Source organism: Neophocaena asiaeorientalis, unplaced genomic scaffold (genome assembly GCF_003031525.2).
Source record: "Neophocaena asiaeorientalis asiaeorientalis breed wild unplaced genomic scaffold, Neophocaena_asiaeorientalis_V1.1 scaffold603, whole genome shotgun sequence".
In the NCBI taxonomy this organism is placed as follows: Eukaryota; Metazoa; Chordata; class Mammalia; order Artiodactyla; family Phocoenidae; genus Neophocaena; species Neophocaena asiaeorientalis.
The window spans coordinates 1,804,438-1,808,226 of NW_020175662.1; positions in this window are offsets into that span (position 1 = coordinate 1,804,438).

The window sequence follows — 3,789 nt, forward strand, 5'->3', positions numbered from 1 at the left end:
TCCCATTGTTCGTGGGACTGTATTTGGAATCTAACCATACAATTGGATAGGTATTGGGGAAATTAATATTCCGGTAGAGGGGAGGCTCTTTGAAACAGAAGCACAAAAGAACTGAGACGTGAAATTTCGAATAGGCAATTAGATATTGTGGGAGGCAGGACTTCCGCCTTTTTCGCCTCTTCACTGAGAACTTTGAAGTAATCAGGAAGAGAATGTCCACACCACAGCCAGGCACGTTCCAGGATCTCACTCACCCGACCCTGCAGATGAACGACGCATGCTCCTACCTGAAGCACTAGTTCCTGTACTCGGCGTGTTACCCACTAGCTTTTCTCCTACTAAACGACTCATTTGTCTCTCTCGGTTTTTCCCTTCAACGTACAAACATGCTGTTAATTCTCTATCTTAAAAGAAAACGAAAACTTTGACCTAGTTTCCCTGCAGGCTACCGTTCTACAGTATTTCTCTGTTCCTCTTTGGGGTAAGTTACCCCACGGTCGCCTAAGGTCACATTCCTCTCCTCCCATCTCTTAAACCTGACAATGCCCTTCAGCCAAAAAAAAAAAAAAAAAAAAACCAGTGTCTCAGGAAGAGGGAGTTAGAAAGAACCTATTATAGGATTGGGGCTATAGTTGTGGAATTTTGCGGAGGGTCTAAGGAAGTGAGGGTTCCTTTTGGATTGGGTGTTCTCAGAAAGCAAGGGCAATTCTATCATCTAAATAAATCTTACCTATAGGGAAAGCAGACTAAAGGAGGGATAAAGCTGAAACTGGTAAAGTCACTCATTTAGCAGGAGAGGATGATGTTTGGTGTTTTGAGTTGAACAGGGACCAACTTGTCTAAAGTGAATGGTTCTGTGAGATGCCAATTCCAAGTCCAGGCCTCCCCACTTGTGACAAACCCACTATAAATCAGGGGTTCCCACAATCTCTCCTGAGGTTTGTTAATTTCCTAGAATGGCTCACAGAACTCCGGAAAACAGTTTACTTATTCCTGGTTTATTATAAAGGATACAACTCAGGAACAGCCAAATGGGAGAGATGCATAGGGCAAGGTATGGGGAAGGAGCGTGGAACTCCCACGTCCTTTCCTTGGCATGGCATTCTCCCAGAACCTGAATATGTTCGCCATCCTGGAAGCTCTGTGAACCCTGTATTTTAGGGATTTTTGGAGGCTTCATCACACAGGCATGATCAGTTATTGATCAATTTCCAAGTTCTGTTTCTAATCATGACTTAGACTTTCTGGCGACCAGACCTCATCCAGAAATCATCCAGGAGCCCTCCAAGAGTTGCCTCATTAGAACAAGACACTTCTATTACCCAGGAAATTCCAAGGGATTTAGAAGCTCTGTGTAAGATGCTCCTAACACCCCCATCTCGCAGGAATTGACAAGGATTTTAGGAGCTCTGTGTCAGAAACTAGGGGCAGACACCAAATATGTATTTCTTATTATGTCACACTTGCCTAATTTGTCTTTGAGTCGCTATAAGCCCAACCACAATCACCCTAATTGGCAACTACCCCACCATCCACTTTATCCTACACTATTTTTTCTATAGAAGGTATCTTCTTTTATTATTACCTCTCTTTACTTTCACCCACACCCTTGGAATGTTGGTCCACAAAGGCATGATTTTTGTCTTCGCTCACGAATGTATCTCAAGCACCTAAATTAGTATCTGGCAGATGTTCAGTAACTATGTGTTGAATTAGTGAATTAAGAAGGGCGTATTAGTTTCCTAGGGCTGCCATAAACAAAGTACCCCAAAATGAGTTACTTAAAAGAAATATATTGTCTCACAATTCTGGAGGCTAGAAGCTTGAAATCAAGGTGTAGGCAGAGTCATGCTCTCAAAGGCTGTCTTGAAGAATCTGTTCTTTGCTTCTTTCTGTTAGCTTTCTGCTGTCATCAGCTACCCTCGGTGTTCCTTGGTTTGCAGGTGCCTAACTCCAATCTCTGCCTGTTGTTACATCCTTTCTCCTTGTGTTTCTGTCTCACATGGCATTTTCCTTTTTGTATGAGGACACCAGTCATAGTGCCTGATTAGGGCTCACCCTAATAACCCCATCTTAATTTCATTACATCTGCAAAGACTTTATTTCCAAGTAAGGCCACATTCATAGGTGTTAGGAGTTCGGACTTCAACATATCTCTCTGGGGCATACAACTCAACCCTTAAAAGAGGGCTCCATTCCTTAACCTCAGCCACTGGGTGTCTGCCGCTTTATAGCTTTCTATAAAGCTGTATTTCAGCTTATATTTTGTATTATTCAATAATGAAAATCTTCTAATAAATAATCCGAATTCTACAAAAGACAATTTTATGTTTACTACAAGAGATAATGTTAATAAAATACTGAATCCTTAAGACTGACAATGAGTACACCTATTCCTGGCCATCCCACTGGTTGGTTTCAAAGTTAAGAAATGGAGCTTTGTTCTTATGGAACTTATATTCCAGAAAGGAAGATAAAATCTGTATAGAAACAAATACAGGTGAAATTGTAAGTGCCTCAGTTACAGATAATGTGCTTATGAGAGAGATCACTACCTTGGGGGAAAGGGTGCTGTGGAAAGCAGTAAGTCCCAGAGGGCAGAGGGGTCTCACTTTAGGAATGAATATATTGGGAAACTGGATGGTAAAACTGAATTTTCCTAGTTTTATTCACTGGTTTAATATGGCTTTCAAGTTCTTTGTGATTTAATCCTAAATTATAATTTGCAATGCTTCATCTCAATGCAATGCTTTATTTTGTGTCGAGAATTCAGTTCACATAGCCTGGAGTAACCCCCAGTTATTGAAATTCTCCTCATCCTTCAGGAACAAGGTCAAAAGCCTCCTCTATGAAGGCTTCCTTGGTTCCCTGGTCAGAACTAACTACACATCAGCAATAAGCAATTGATCCCTTTATGGCACACACCACGCTGTTTTTTATCGTCACCTGTGTACACATCCACTTCTGCTAACCTGTAACCCCTCTAAGGGCAAAGGTCCATGTCTTCCTATTGCAGCAGTTATAGAATCTAAAACTATACTAGGTACACAGTAGAGTCAATAAATACTGAATGAATCTTAGTTCGGGGCTACTAAAGTAGGATTACATGGTGACAAAGTAGAGCTAGTACTATTTTTAAAAGTAACACACACACACGCATGAATCCTTTCCTATTCTTTTTTTTTTAATATATTTATTTTTGGCTGTGTTGGGTCTTCGTTGCTGCGCGCAGGCTCTCTCTAGTCGTGGCGAGCGGGGGCTACTCTTCGTTGCGGTGCCTGGGCTTCTCACTGCAGTGGCTTCTCTTGTTGCGGAGCACAGGCTCTAGGGACGCAGGCTTCAGTAGTCGCGGCGCGCAGGCTCAGTAGTTGTGGCTCGCGGGTTCTAGAGCGCAGGCTCAGTAGTTGTGGCGAACAGGCTTAGTTGTTCTGCAGCATGTGGGATCTTCCCAGACCAGGGCTCGAACCCGTGTCCCCTGCATTGGCAGGCGGATTCTCGACCACTGTGCCACCAGGGAAGCCCCAATCCTTTCCTGTTCTTAATGCCAGGAACCAGCTCTTTCAAGTGTGACTTGGTGTTGGTATCTTCATACATAAATCATATAGCAAAAGTAGGAAGGATCCAGAAAAAGGACAATCAAAATGATTGAACTATGAGTAAAAATGGACTTGGGATATATAGTCTAGAAAATGTATAAATTCATAATCGGTCTTCAGGACTATGAGCATACATATGCATATATTTCCCATCTTCATAGGTACTTAGAAAGAATGAAACCAGCAAAATTCT